The sequence below is a fragment of the Caloenas nicobarica genome, chromosome 28, assembly GCF_036013445.1.
Source record: "Caloenas nicobarica isolate bCalNic1 chromosome 28, bCalNic1.hap1, whole genome shotgun sequence".
NCBI classification, from domain to species: domain Eukaryota; kingdom Metazoa; phylum Chordata; class Aves; order Columbiformes; family Columbidae; genus Caloenas; species Caloenas nicobarica.
Genome location: NC_088272.1, coordinates 5,566,921 through 5,582,515, shown reverse-complemented (window position 1 = coordinate 5,582,515; position 15,595 = coordinate 5,566,921).

The following is a 15,595-nucleotide window of genomic DNA, read 5'->3' as shown; positions in this document are numbered from 1 at the left end:
ACTGCGTGACCTCGATGCCAGGGTGGACAACACAGGCAAAGGGATGGATGGAGGTGGGTGACTCCTGCGAGGGAGCACTGAGGACAGCGGCTGGAGAAATCATGGGCTCTCCTGCCTCCGTGCAGGGTGACCCAAAGAAGGAGCAGCTTGTGCCGTGGCTCCTGGGGAAGCCTCCCCTGGGGAGCCCTGGCAGCTCTGGTAGTGGAGACTCTAATGGGGGATTCTTCCCTTTCAGGAGCAGACGTGTGGGTCTGCGGCAGAACGGCAGACTCGGAGGTAAGAGATGTCCCCTGAGCTGGAACTGGGTCTGTGCAGAAGCCTCAGCCAACAACTCGTGCTACCCATTTTCCTAAAGCTGGGGCTCCTGTCCTTCCCTCCGGCCTTCGCTTTGCTCAGCCTGGTGAGGAGGGGAGCGCTCGCAAAGCCGGGCGAGCACACGTGTCTGTGCTCCTTGCTGAGCTCCAGCGCTCCCCAGAGGGGATGGACCACTCTCTGACGAGATCTGCTTTCCTGGTCCTTCAGCAATTATCGGGCTTTGTGGGCAGCACAAACGCAAAAGATGCGGCTCCTGCTGCAGGAGGTGGCTCAGCTGAGGGGGGAGCTCCGCAGCGCGAGGAAGGTGAGGGTGCATTTGGGGAAGGAGGTTTGGCTGGGCAGAACTGCTGAGAAAGCCTCCTTGGGCTTGTTGGTGGGCTCGGACGGCTGACCGTGCTGTTTCTCAACCCAGGCAGCGTCCAAGGCGGCTTCGGAAGTCTCCGTGGAGATATCTGACTGGGCACTGCAGAGCGCTGGTATGGACACAAGCAGCCCAGCCGTGCTCCCGGCGCTGCTCTCCAAAGCGGCAATGAGGACAGGACTGAAAAATGAGGAGCTGGCAGCGGCCTCACGAGTTGCGTCTGAGCACCGCGTCCTCCTGATCTGTGGCCTCTTGCAGTCTTCTGCCTTCCCTTCCTTCCAGGTGCCACCATCGACACGCAGAGAACTTCCCAGACCTACGGCTGCCAAGGGAAGTGGAGCTGCATGGTTTTATGGCTGTTTCCACCTGTCAACCCTCCTGAGGCTGTTCTGCAGGTATGGCAGCAGAAATCCTCAGTGCTGGCGTCTTGCCTTCCTGGCAAGTTGGGGACTGAGCTCAGGGCACTTCCGAGCTGCAGCAGACCCCACAGACACGCCGGTGCCTGCGCTTCAAGCTCCAGGAGCAGTTGTGTTGGCCCCAGCGGTCTCTCACGCTTCATTTCTCTGCTGTTCCCGTTGCAGCCGGATGTTTCCCCAGGGAACTGCTGGCCTTTCCAAGGGCGTCAGGGCCAGGTGGTCATCAGGTTGCCAGCACGAGTCCATCTGAGCGCCGTCACCGTGCAGCACATCTCCAAGGAAGCCTCTCCCTCTGGGTCCGTCATCAGCGCCCCCAGAGACATCGCCGTCTTTGTAAGTCTCTGCCGGGCGCTTCTGCCTGGGATCTGGCCCTGGGGCAAAGCCGTGACAGCGACTTTGTGCATCCTCTGAGGTTTGTGCCCCACTCTCTCCTGAGCCCGGCCGTGCCATGGCACAACACTTCAAGGGCTCTAGAGATTTCCTCTCTCTCAAGACTTATTCTGGCCAAAGCACCTCAGGGCTCTTCACCAAAACTTCAGGCGGAGACTGAGCTCCAGCCCAACCAGTGCCACACGAGTGCTGGAGTCCCAGGAGAGGCTGGGAACGGGACAGGGCTGGTCCAGCACGTACGTCTCCTCAGTGCTGGGATGAGTCTGAGCTGCTCTCCTTGTGCTTTGCCCCCGAGGGAGTGGATGCGGATGGAGAAGAGGGGACTCTGCTTGGGACATTCATGTACGACGTGGCGAAAGAGCCCATCCAGACCTTCCCTCTGAAGGTACGGTCCACCTGCGGGGGAAAGATGCCAGGGAGCGAAGCAGGTTTGCCTGCAAGTCTGCAGCAGGAAGAGCGTGAACGTTTTCTGGCTGGGCACAGGGGCCCACAGCACTTTTGGGAGCTTGTTCCTGCTCTTAACGCCTCTGTTTCCTTTTCCCTCTTCACAGAACGCGCCACTTCGCAGAGCCTTTTCCTATGTCAAATTTTTTGTGAAGAGCAACTGGGGAAACCCGAAGTACACCTGCATTTATCGAGTGCAGGTTCACGGGAAGATGGCGAAACCAGAAAGCCTCGGCTGAAACCAGGGCAGAAACAAAGGCAAAAAAATTAAAAATGGTGTGTCAGTTCAGATCGGTGTGGAAGATTTGCAAATCCGATTCCTCACCCCATGAACGTTCCTATCCTTGATCTGGCTAATCTGTGTCAGAGGTTCGTTTGTGTCAGATTGATTAGTGTCGACGTGGAATTTTGAAGTGTTTCTCCCCTTGTTATTCTGCCCTCCCCTCGGCACTGGCATTCCAGGGCTGGGCAGGGTTGGAACTCCGTGCTCCTGGCAGCTCTAACAGCGTGTAGGATGGGCAGGGGGTTGGGGCAGCTCGCTGATGGGCAAGAGTGTTTCCTGGGGGTTGCTGGAGGATTCCAAGGGGCTCCTGAGAGACGGAGCTGGTGAGTGGGCATCCCAGGATGCAGTTGGGGTTCTGCCATTTCATACCATTTAAACCAGCACAATGGGCTAAAGACAGAAGGGGGGAATTACAGAAGGGGTGCAGGGAGCCAGCCAGAGAGCAATGGGGAGAGACCAAAAATAGCAATTAGGGGCAAGTGCCACCATTTCTTGAGCTCTCCCAGGAGCTGCATCCCCAGGAGCCCCAAGCGATGTGACCTGGGCCCGATCCTGCACCCTGGCAGAATCACAGAAACACAGAATCACAGAATGTGCTGAGCGGGAAGGGACCCACAAGGATCATTGCGTCCAACTCCTGTCCCTGCACAGGACAACCCCACAGTTCACACCGTGTGTCTGAGGACGTCGTCCAGTCTCTTCTTGCACACTGTCAGGCATGGGGCCGTGACACCTCCCTGGGGAGCTTGTTCCAGTGTGCAGCACCATCTGGGTGAAGAACCTTTTCGTCATGTCCAACTGACCCTCCCCTGGCACATCTTCCTGCCGTTCCTGGGGTTCTGTCACTGGTCACAGAGAGAAAAGCTCAGCCCTGCCCCTCCTGCTCGTCTGCTGAGGAAGCTGAAGCTGCCATGAGCTCTGCCCTCAGTCTCCTCTTCTCCAGGCTGAACAAACCCAGCGACTTCAGCTGCTCCTCATATGGCTTCATCTCCAAACCCTTCCCCAACTTCGTAGCCTCTTCTGGACACTCTCCAGTAGCTTTATCTCCTTTTCTCCTGTGTCCCCAGCCCTGCACACAGTGAATGCTCCAGGTGAGGCCGCCCCAGCGCAGAGCAGAGCGGGACAATCCCCTCCCTGCCCGGCTGGCCGTGCTGTGCTGGATGCACCAGGACACGGGGCCCTCTTGGCTCCAGGGACGCTGTTGGCTCATGTTCAACTTGCCGTCGACCAGAACCCCCAGGTGTCTCTCTGCAGAGCTGCTCTCCAGCACCTCGTCACCCAGTCTCTCTGTACAGCCAGGGTTGCCATGTCCCAAGTGCAAAATCCGGCACTTGCTCTTGTTGAACTTCATGTGGTTGGTGATTGCCCAGTTCTCCCATTTGTCCAGATCCTGGGATAAAAGTCAAGGTTGGTCTATACCTTCTGAGCTATTACACCATTATAGGCTGCCCGCACACGTGCTATGGGTAGAGTTCCTATTTGCTAAATCTTATTTCCTTACCATATCCTGGCACAGGTAAGTAGGGGTGGCAGTGCAGTCTGAGGTGTTGGGCTCAGCCTAGAATTACAAGAAGCCCACCCTGACTGATGCAGTAGGAAGGGAAACAGAAAAGGAGCTCGGCAAAGGCAGCCGTTAGAGTAGCGGATGAAAGCCGGTCACTGCCGCACACGAGGTGGGAAGGGGTGGGCTGGAGAGCCAGAGGGCTCTGCTGTCAGCGCTGGCAACAGGTCAGCAGCAGCTCCTCTGCAGAGCAGGTGACGTGCATCGGAGTCTTTCCAAAGGCTTTGAAACTGCTGTGAACTGGGGCCCTGTGACAGTTGTGGTGAGGCCATCAGCCTTGCAGCTCTGCAGCAGTTCAGAGTCACTGAAACACTCTTGGTGGCGCATGCTGTTTGTGCGTTTCATTTTGGCTTTTTTAAATCATTTTGTTGAGGTACAATTGGAATCAGGTGATGGCACTGGCACTCCTCTTTCTGGAGCACATCCTGACATCCTTTGTCATTCAGAGCTCTGCCCTCTGCTCCTGAGAGGAGCGATGGCCGCAATGGGGAACGACTCTGGTGAGTAGCAGCTTCACCAGCAGCCTCAGACTTTGTGAATCCCCAAAGGCAACGGACGTGTCTGGTGCTCCATCCCTGAACGCTGATGTGCTGACGGCCTGGAGTGAATTCTGGGGCATTTCTCGAGAGCAGCCAGACTTACCAAGGTATTCTCAATTAGACACAGGGAAATGTGTTTTGTCACTCCCCCCACTATGTACCGCGTTTGAAAAGTGTCGTTGCTCGCAGCAAGATCTGATGTCAGTAGGGTTACTTTCTGTGCCAGGTACTTGCTTTTTTCATCAAGTTACAGCCAGGAAAAGGGAAGACTTGACCTGGTGATGCAATTCATGGCTCTAGAGGGAAAAAGCATGTTGCCCAAGGCACAGAAATGAGTTGGGGTTTGTTGGACTTTTGGCCAAGCAGGGAGCAGGGGAACATGCTGTTTTCCAAAACTGTTTCTTGAGCAGCAAATTTCAATGGCAGTGCTGGGCTTGCTGCAATGTTTCTGTGTCGGAGGTTAGACCTGGTTGTCCCGGGTGCTCCTGTAGAGAACTCAACTTTTAAAATGTGCTTTCCTGCAGCAATGTCATCTCACCTCTTTTCAAATGTGGTTTCTTGGCAGTCATTGCTGAGGGAATGGCTCCCCCACAGAGGATCCTCTTTCCCCCAGAGAAGATTTGCATGGCCCGGCAGCACAGCCAGAGAGCTGGAGCGGGACTGCACAACCTGGGCAACACGAGCTTCCTCAACTCTGTCCTGCAGTGCCTGACACACACCCGCCCTCTGGCCAACCACCTGCTCTCTGGGGAGCTCAGCCAGGCCTGTCAGTACTTTTGGGAACATTTCCTTGTACATTTGTTGGGCACTGCCCAAGGGCTCCCAGAATCTGGAGCTGATTTAGGAGAAAAGCAGCCCTTCCTTGTCACTGCCCGCAGGGCTGTTCTTTGAACACGCAAGCGTAGAACCCGCTTGTTGTGTCTGGATGTGTTCCTCTCCAGAAAGGCACCTCTTCCTGTCTCCGGGTCTCACTCCCCATTCCTGCAAGTTAAACTCCTTTGCTTATTGCACAGAAAACTTCCATCAGTTCAACATCCCTCTGAAGAAGGTTTTCTGTGCACTAAAATGTCCTGTGCTTGTTGGGACATTGGCACCTTGGGTCAAGAGGAGTGGACACCCTTCGTAGAACTTCAAGATCTCCATTAGGTTTCCCGTCACTGTGGATAGTTTGTTGATCTGTGGAGCGTCCTTCTCTCCCTCTTCAGGCAGCCAGGAAGGCTTCTGCATGATGTGCAGAATGGAAGCGCATGTTAACAAGGTCCTGCATTCCTCAGCCAGTGCCATCGAGCCTTGGGCGGTTGTCAGAGTTCTCACCCGTAAGCCATTTCAGGTACTTTGACATGTTTTACGCCATTCTTGTAGGAGAGAACTAGTAACTTCTTTCTTAGAAACAGGCAAACATTTCCAGCATGGCAGGCACGAGGACGCCCACGAGTTCTTACACTGCACTGTGGATGGCATGCAGAGAGCTTGTCTGAGTGGAAACAGCGAGTAAGTACAAGCAAATTGTCTTTCCAGCGTTCCAGAGCCCTTTGGACTCCTTGATGTACTCTCCTCAAGGAAAACTATGCCCAGGGCTTTCAGACAAAGCCAGACTCTTGGAGGAGATAACTCTCTGTCTTCCCATTTGTTTCCAGCGTGGACACCTCTTCTCAGTCAACTACCATCATCCATCAGATCTTTGGGGGCTTTCTGAGATCCAGAGGTACTTTTCCACAGCTACTGCTCTCCTTGGAATCATCTGTGCCCTTCTGTCTGCCTGTGACAAACAGCTGATTGTGTGATTGGCGCAGAGGGTGTGAAGAGCTTAACCCCGCACAGACTTCCCCTCTCGCTGAACATTTCCATTTGGTTTCCTGGTCCGTCAGCAATTACCGGGCTTTGTTGGCAGTACAAACCCAAAAGATGCGGCTCCTGCTGCAGGAGGTGGCTCAGCTGAGGGGGGAGCTCCGCAGCGCGAGGAAGGTGAGGGTGCATTTGGGGAAGGAGGTTTGGCTGGGCAGAACCGCCGAGAAAGCCTCCTTGGGCTTGTTGGTGGGCTCGGACTGCTGACCGTGCTGTTTCTCAACCCAGGCAGCGTCCAAGGCGGCTTCGGAAGTCTCCGTGGAGATGTCTGACTGGGCACTGCAGAGCACTGGTATGGACACAAGCAGCCCAGCCGTGCTCCTGGCGCTGCTCTCCAAAGCGGCAATGAGGACAGGAGTGAAAAATGAGGAGCTGGCAGCGGCCTCACGAGTTGCGCCTGAGCACCGCGTCCTCCTGATCTGTGGCCTCTTGCAGTCATCTGCCCTCCCTTCCTTCCAGGTGCCACCATCGACACGCAGAGAACTTCCCAGACCTACGGCTGCCAAGGGAAGTGGAGCTGCAGGGTTTTATGGCTGTTTCGCGCTGCCAGCTCTCCTGAGGCTGTTCTGCAGTTACCACAGAATCACAGAAAGGTTGGGGTTGAAAGGAACCTCTGGAGATCATCTAGTCCAACACACCTGCTAAAGCAGGTACATCTAGAGTAGGGTCACCAGAACAGACCACACAGGATCGTGTCCAGGCGGGTCTTGAATGTCTGCAGAGAAGGAGACTCCATAACCTCTCTGGGCAGCCTGTTCCAGTGCTGTGTCACCCTGAGGGTGTAAAGAAGTTGCTCCTAAAATTCAGATGGAACGTTCCATTATTCAGCCTGTGCCCGTTGCCCCTCATCCTCGATACAGAGAATTAACTAATTAACACTTAACTAATTAATACTTAGAGAACTAACACTTAAGGAGCTAACGCTTAGAGAGCAAACCCTTAACCCACAACGCTTAGAACCCTTAACCCACATTACAATTGCCTAGCTTTGCTTAGCCTTGCGTAAGAGAAACAAGAGTTTGTTGACGACTTTACAGGCCTTGCAGGGAGACAAAATCCTGAGTGCATTCTTGGTGCATCCTTGGGTGAATTAGATAACCAAAACTTGGGCATAGGACAGGAGATATGCCAGTTCTAACCAACTCAGCAGTCTGAGTCCCAGCCAACTCATCACACCAGGCCAGAGGTGAACGTGGCGCTGCCGGGGCGGCCTCGGGCTGCGGGGGAGCGGGACGGGCGGGTCCCGCCCGGGATGGCGCCCGGGGGCGCCGGGCCCTGTCCGGAGCCCGGGACGGCCCTGCCGGGGACGTTCGCGGCTCATGAGGGGCCGGGTCCCTCCCTCAGCGGCCCGGCGGCGCTGCCGTGAGCCCGGGCGGGGACGGGCCTGAGGGGGCGGCTTCTGTGCAACGCCGGGCCGGGAGCAGCGGCGAGGAGCCGGTTCGGCTGCCGGCGGCTCGTTAGCAGCCACCGGGGGCCGTGCCCGGGCATCTCGGTAACTGCCGAGGGGCAGCACGGGCGCTCGGAGGCCGCTGATGCTCGTGAGCTGGGCGCGGCGGGCACTCTGCCCATGGGGGCGGGCAGCGGCGCTGAGCGGGCGCTGCTCTGGCTCTGCCGTTCGTGCTCCTGAGGGGTGGGCACGAGTCTGGAGAGCTCGTTGGCTTCCATGGCGGGGGGTGTCCCGTCCCGGACGCCTGGGTCCCCTGCCCGGGGAGGGCGCCCACCCTGGGGTCCCCAGTGTCCCCCCTTGTCCCGGCCGTGACACTGAGGCCTGCGGGCTCAGCCCGACCCTGGGGCGCTGCCTGGAGCTGGGGGAGCCTGGGGGGGACCCCGAGCCGGTCCCCAGCACCCCCGTGTCCCCACGTGCTCCCCGGCCACACACCCGCTGGCACGTTTGCTCCTGGTGCCCACGCTCCCTGTGCACACACCCCCTTGCACACCCATGGCGGGGAGCGGCTGCGGGTTCCCCATCTGCCCCCTCCCAGCCTCCTGGTCCCCTCCCGATGCTGGGGGGGCTGTGACTAATTGGGGGGTGAGTTTAATTTGGGGGAGTGTGTTTAATTCCAGAGCTGTATTTAGTTGGAGGGGGCCGTATTTAATTGTGGGGGGCCATATTTAATTGTGGTCTGTGTTTACTTGGGGGGGCTGTGTTTAATTTGGGGGTTGTGTTTAGTTAGGGAGCTGTATTTAATTGTGGGGGGCTGTATTTAATTGTGGGGGGCTGTATTTAATTGTGGTCTGTGTTTAACTGGGGGGGCTGTGTTTAATTAGGGAGCTATATTTGATTGGAGGTGGCTGTATTTAATTGTGGGGGGCCGTATTTAATTGTGGTCTGTGTTTAACTGGGGGGGCTGTGTTTAATTTGGGGGGGTGTGTTTAATTAGGGAGCTTTATTTAATTGTGGGGGATGTATTTAATCGAGAGCTCTGTTTAACTGGGGGGGCTGTGTTTAATTGGAGGGTGTGTTTAATTAGGGAGCTGTATTTAATTGGAGGGGGCCGTAATTAATTAATTGTTATGAAACCAAAAGAAGCAGCAATTCTGCATTGTAAAGCACACCAATCTGGGCAAACTGATAGTGTTAAAGGAAATCACAAAGCTGATCCAGTAGCAAAAATGGGAGCAAACGAGAAAGTAATGGGAGCATTAATTCCTCAAATGACAATAAATATGGGTGAAAAGCACTCCTCACTGGAACTGCTCTATTTATGTTAACACCTTCTATATCTCCTCCTCTGCCTTTCTTTTTTTTCCCTATTCTCTAGCTATTCTCTTTCCAGAAACCTCTCCAAGGCAAGAATTATTCCAAATCACAGAATGCTCAGGTTTGAAGAGAGCCCTTGTCTCACTCATCTTGTCTCGCTCTCCTGCTCAGGGCAGGGTGAACCAGGGGAGGTTGCTCAAGGCCTCCACCCAGCTTTGCATCATCCTCAAAGGCGCTGAAAGTGTACTGTGTTACATCATAGAGCTGGAGAATAAAGACGTTCAACAGTGTTGGCCGAAATGCTGGTCACTGAGAGATGACGCTGGTAACTGTCTGCTCGGAGGACTTTGTACCACTCATGATATTTGGGTTTGATGGTTCAGCCAACTTCCCACCCAGCATCCACTTCTTGAGCCCCATCAGCACCACTCTGCCCAGAAGCACACCATGTCTGAGGCCTTGCAAACGCCCTGCACACAACATGCCTTTCTTGCCCCTCTCCATTGGGGCTCAGCAATCCCTTCCTTGTCCTTCACGTTCCTGGAAATGGCTGCAGGAGGACATGTCCCATCCCCTTCCCAGAGAGGGAGGTAGGGTGGCCAGCCTGTTATTCTCCCAGTTCTTAGTCCAGCTCTTCTTGAAGATGGGTTTGAGGTCTGCGTTTCCTAAGGACCCCAGAACCATTCTGGTGTCTATGGCACTTTTGAGAGCACAATCTGGAATCACGGGTAAGGGCGACATAGCAGACTGGAGCACTTGCAATGAGCCTGTCCAAGGCAGCTGAGATCAATCTCACTGGGGTTTGTTCCTGGAGTCACACACAGAAATACCAGGGTTCCGTCAAGCATTGACATCTGAGCTGGCCTCGTGGGCTCCTTCTGCACCCAGGGATGTTCAGAGACAGAGTCTCTCCATTTTACACACAGAGGCAGGAGTCACACTGTCCATCTGGCCTCCTGTTGCCACTCCCAAAGGACGGGAGGCATCTCAGCCCTGTGGTGTGTCACCCTGCTCTGCACTCATCTGAGATGTCCCACATCATGAGGAATGGACACGGGAACCTCAGTTCAAGGAAGCACATCCCAGTGCTGCATTCAGGCGGTTTCCCACGGGATGTTCCTCCCAATATGAAGTGACCTCAAGACCTTGTCTGTGCCACAGGCCTTCAGGGAACCCCAAGGAATAGTTGATGGTGTTTGAGCTCACTTGCGTTCGTGTCACCTCACGTACACGATGTGCGTGCTCACATCTCATGTGTACAATACAAACTTGGACTGCTGACCTACTCATTCAGTGCCCCTCCATGGAGGGAAGAACAACCTCTGTGAGCTGGGGAGGGAGGCCAGTGCTGGAAATGGTGGTTGTGAGGGGCCAGTCCATGACGATGCCCTGGGGCAGCTTCCGTGGGGTGTCCAGTGCACAGGGGCACAGCCCAGCCCCTGCTCTGCTGGTCCTGCAGGTCTCTGGCAGGAGGCCTGGCTGTGAGAGGACACTGCTGAGTGCCCAGCCCTGCACACACACACTGTGCAGCTGGACACTGGTGTTTGCATCTGTGGCCACTTTCGTGGGCAAGTTTTTGAGAGAAGGTTTGTAAGAAGACCTAAGCCTTCCAGCACTGCCCTGAGGAGATCACTCTTCTTTATAGAAGTACTGTTACAGAGGCCAGCTCTGTCACAGCAGTGCCCATTGCCTGTCCCTGCCTGCACTCACAGGACTGGCACACAGCAGGACGGTGACCAGGCTGCCAGAGCACTCAGGCCTTGCACCAACAGAAGGGATGAGAAGGAGAGTGTGGGAGTGGAACGAGAACAGCTCTGGAAGGCCAAGCGCTGGTGCTCCCTGGCAGTGCTGCCAAGCGAGAGCTCTTTCCCCTTCCACCCATGCACACAGGAACTGTCCCTGCAGCTTGAAAAAGGTCTTGGAGTTCGGATGTCAGCAGAAAACAGTTTGCCAGAGAGCCCTTTATTTTGCTTAAACACAGGGAGCATGATTCCTCATGGACACAGACACTCAGTGAGAAAAGAAAAGCAGGCAGTGAACTAAAAATGGAATTACAGTATTATCATAAGAGAAAAACACAACTAGAGACAAAAAATACTGCACACAGGATGAACCTGCAATGAGTTAGACTATAACTCGTATGTAGAAGAAGACAGAGACAGTTTATAGCTTCGGAAGAAATCCAGTCATCAGTTTCCACAGGGCATCCTTGAGCTCCTGGTTCCTCATGCTGTAGATGAGGGGGTTCACTGCTGGAGGCACCACTGAGTACAGAACAGACACCACCAGGTCCAGGGATGGGGATGAGATGGAGGGGGGCTTCAGAGAGGCAAACATGGCAGTGATGACAAACAGGGAGACCACGGCCAGGTGAGGGAGGCACGTGGCAAAGGCTTTGTGCCGTCCCTGCTCAGAGGGGATCCTCAGCACGGCCCTCAAGATCTGCACATAGGACAGCACAATGAACACAAAACACCCAAATATTACTAAGAGAGTAACCACAGAAAGCCAAACTTCCCTGAGGGAGGCATCTGAGCAGGAGAGCTTGAGGATCTGGGGGATTTCACAGAAGAACTGGTCCAGGGCGTTGCCCTTGCACAGTGGCAGTGAAAATGTATTGGCCGTGTGCAGCAGAGCAACGAGAAACCCAGTGGCCCAGGCAGCTGCTGCCATGTGGACACAAGCTCTGCTGCCCAGGAGGGTCCCGTAGTGCAGGGGTTTGCAGATGGCAACGTAGCGGTCGTAGGACATGATGGTGAGCATAGCATACTCTGCTAGTATCAAGAAGGCAAACGAAAAGAGCTGTGCAGCACATCCCGAGTATGAGATGTCCCTGGTGTCCCATAAAGAATTTGCCATGGATTTGGGGACAATGCTGGAGATGGAGCCGAGGTCAAGGAGGGCGAGGTTGAGCAGGAAGAAGTACATGGGGGTGTGGAGGTGCTGGTCACAGGCTATGGTGGTGATGATGAGGCCGTTGCCCAGGAGGGCAGCCAGGTAGATGCCCAGGAAGAGCCAGAAGTGCAAGAGCTGCAGCTCCCGTGTGTCTGTGAACGCCAGTAGGAGGAACTGGGTGATGGAGCTGCTGTTGCACATTTGCTGATGAGCATGGGGCACTGTCACAGGAGCAAAAGACAGTGATAAGTTAGGGGAGACTTCTCTGAGCAAAATCAAAGCCGTTTCTCACACACCCTCCCCTGCTCCACACCCCTTGTCCTTTTCCAGACCTTCCTTCGGGTCTGTGGCTGAGCCCTGGGTGGTGCTGGCTGGAGGTGCCGTGAGGAGCAGGGCCTGTGCCCGCTGGCTGCCCAGGAGTCAGCCCTGCTCTGCAGCAGGGGTCATGGAACGGGGGGCAGGCGACACACCTGGGGTTCAAAGTTGTCATCTGAAACTGCTGCTGGTGCATAAGGGCCTGTCAGCATCTGCACAGTGACAGAGAATGAAACAGGATGGTAAAATGAAATTTGAAAGGTTTTTTTACAGCTTCAGAGAATCACAGCATCACAGAATGTTAGGGATTGGAAGGGACCTTGAAAGATCATCTAATCCAATCCTGCAACTCCCCTGGAGAGTGTTGTTGGGTGTCAGAAACCCTCAGCATTTCTGCTGCACTCAGGGAGAACAGAGCAAGTCCTGCGAGACCAGAGGATGCCTGTGGGTCATGCAGAGTGAGGGCAGCTGCTCTGTCCCTCTGTCTTGCTCCAGCTGCCCTGGGCTGGCACCTTTCTGAGATGGAGGCTGATCACACTGCCATGTTACCCTGAAAAGCCACCAGGACTGCTGAGAGCAGAGGTTTGCAGGCTGCAAAAAAGGACGGGTCAGACTAAGTCAGATGTGTCCAGCCAAGGTGATGCTGCTGCTGTCCATGGGCAGAGGGGTGGCTGAAGGGATGTTACAAGGCCGCTGGCAGATCGGCTGATCACTCAGAGTTGCAGTTCAGGAGTCTCAGTGACTTGTTAAAACTGGAGAGCTCCTTTTTCATTTATCCTTTCCTCCATCCCCCCACTCCCCAAGTCTTGGAATAGGAAACTGAAAGGACAGACTTGGGAAAACTCCTTATCTTTGTAGTAATACCTGTATAGATCTTCTCCTAGAAACCTCCTATTGGAAGAGCAGCCCTGACCGACGGAGAAGCCAGCAGCAGAAGGACGCTGCCCTGCTGGGGGTCGCTCCTTCCCCCCACAGCTTCTCCCCTCAGTGTTGTTGGGATCTCCCCGGGCAGGCTGAGCGCTGACCCTGGCAGGCAGCAGAGTCCCTGCCCTGGCACAGCCCTGGGGTGCAGGGACCCTGCTCTGCAGGACAGCCCTGGGCACCCCTGCCTGCACATTTACATTTACACCCCACAGCCATCCTTGGCAGAACACAGCATTCATGTCCTGTCTCTCTGACGGTGCAGAAGGCAATCCCTGCTCTGCAGCACATCCTCTTCCTTTGCATCAGAGAATGTCTGAGAGTTTTACTTACGTCTCTTGCAGGCTCTGCAATGTGACAGCTTTCTGAGATCCTACCATGATCTGCAGATGCAATGCCCTGCAGCCACAGGCATCATATCTGCGAAGATTTCATTTCCAGTGATCTCTCAGCATCCTCCCACCCCAGACTGCATTGCCCTGTCTCTCCCTGGCTCGTCTCCCCTCGGTGCTGCAGGCAGAGCCCTCAGCCCTGCTGCGCTTTGCAGAGGAGCTGCTCCTGGGCAGAGCTGTCTCTCTGCAGCGCTGCCGCTTGCCATGAGCTCCCTCTGTCCCAGGAGCCCAGCCCAGCTCAGCAGCACTGGAGCAGCCCAAGGCGCTTTAATGACCCCTCTGGTGGCTTTGGTGCTGACACCATGAACATCAACCCTGAGGGGAAATTCAATAAAACCTCTCAAGAAGCCCAAGTCAGATTCAAACTCCAAAGTTCCTTCTGGTGTTAATGGGTCCCACTGAGGAACACTATTGAGGAAATGACTCCAGGATCTAGTTAGAGAAGAAAACTGGAGGCAGAGATGACAGGTCAGGACAAGCAAGGTGAAGGTCTCTCTGATGCTGAGTAAACCTGGATGTGTTTCATTAATCAAAGGGCCAAGCCCTGACCCCCAGCCCTGGGAAGGCAGATCCTGTCCCTCCCACGTTGTCCAGGGCCCTTCCTGGGACAGTGTGATGTGGGGCTGTGCCAGGCCAAGGGCAGGACTATGGTCCCACACCTCCCAGGTTCCTGGCTGGGGACAAGGAGGCCATGAGGCCCCTGTGCTGTAAGGACAAGGTGTCTCCTCACAGGCATCAGAGGTGGAGACAACAGCCATAGCCAAGGGGAGAAGGGGCTCATGTCTGTTGGGGGCTTTAAACCTCTTTACATCCCTTGATCCTCTCCACGACAGCCTGTCCTATGCTGTGGCATCCCCTGCACCTCTTTCCCTGCAGGCTGGACACATCCCCCCTGCTGCCCACCTTGCTCTTGTCTGAGCATCTTCCTTCCTTTGTTAATCTCTCTCCATCCTCCCCAGCTGTTCCTTGAAGCACAAAGCCTTGGGCTGATGCAGATTGCCTCTGGGTGACCTGCTCCACCACAGCACTGCCCTTCCACTCACATTCCTTTCTCCTCATGTCCAGCCTGGTCCTCCCCAGCTGCATTTTGTGCCATTATTTCTTTCTCTTGCTCTTTCCCACTATGAAGAAAACCTCCACCCTCTCTGAAACCACCCTTCCAGCACTCTCAGGCTACTCCTACACTGCTGCAGCCTCCCCAGCGCTGCTGGGCCAGAGCAGCCCAGGTCCCTCAGCATCCCACACCATGTGCACAAGGTCCTGAACCCTGCCTTGGCAGAGCCCTACACTCTCCAGTTCCTCCCTGCTTCTCCAAACTGGGAGCCGCACACTGGCACACACCCGTGTGTGTGGGGTCACACCAGTGCTGAACCGAATGGGATGAGAACTCCAGGTGTCTGGGTCCCCATGCTCCTCCTCATGCAGCCCCGTGTGCAGCTGCCTTGGTCATGGTGAGCGTGCAGCACGGGCTTGTGTGGCGGCCCTTGTAGTGCCCAGGCCCTTCTCCTCAGGGTCCCTGCTCAGTGTGTCAGGTCCTGCTCTGTCCTGATGGATGGGGTTATTCTCCTGCCCCGATACAGGACTGGCCGCTTCTCCTTGTACAACTTCAGAGCTCTTTGATGGGTGAATTCCAAAGTTCCTCAAGCACAATTAGCTCAGCTGTTAATCTTTGCATGCAGATGGTTTAACCTGATAAAGGTGTCTCTCCCAAGTTAACAGCAGGAGGAGTTACAGGACACTACAAATAGCCCCTCCTGGAGAAACTGTGGCATCTTGGGGGTCTGGTTCTCATAATGCCAGAGCTCTGGACTTAGAGGGGAAGTTTCCCTTCATGTGGGAGAACATCAGGAAGGTGTGGAGCTCTGTCTGGGGACAGACAATGTCAGCTGAAGGCTGAGGAGTCAGCATGAGAGGGCAGAACCACATGGGCAATGTTGTGGTGACTGGACATCAGCTACTGACTCACTGATGAGGAAGAGGAATTAGATGAGGCCTCCTTCAGACAAATGAAAGAAGCCTCATGTTTTCAGGGCCGTGTCCTCATGGCAGACCTAAGATATCCCAATAGCTGCAAGGTACCAGCCATCCAGGAGGGGTTTGGAGCTCATGGACAACATCTTCCTGACACGGGTGACTGAGGAGTCAGTGAGGTGAGGTGCCCTGTGGGACTTCACACTTACAAACCAGAAAGGGTTGGTCAGGGATGGAACAGTCAGG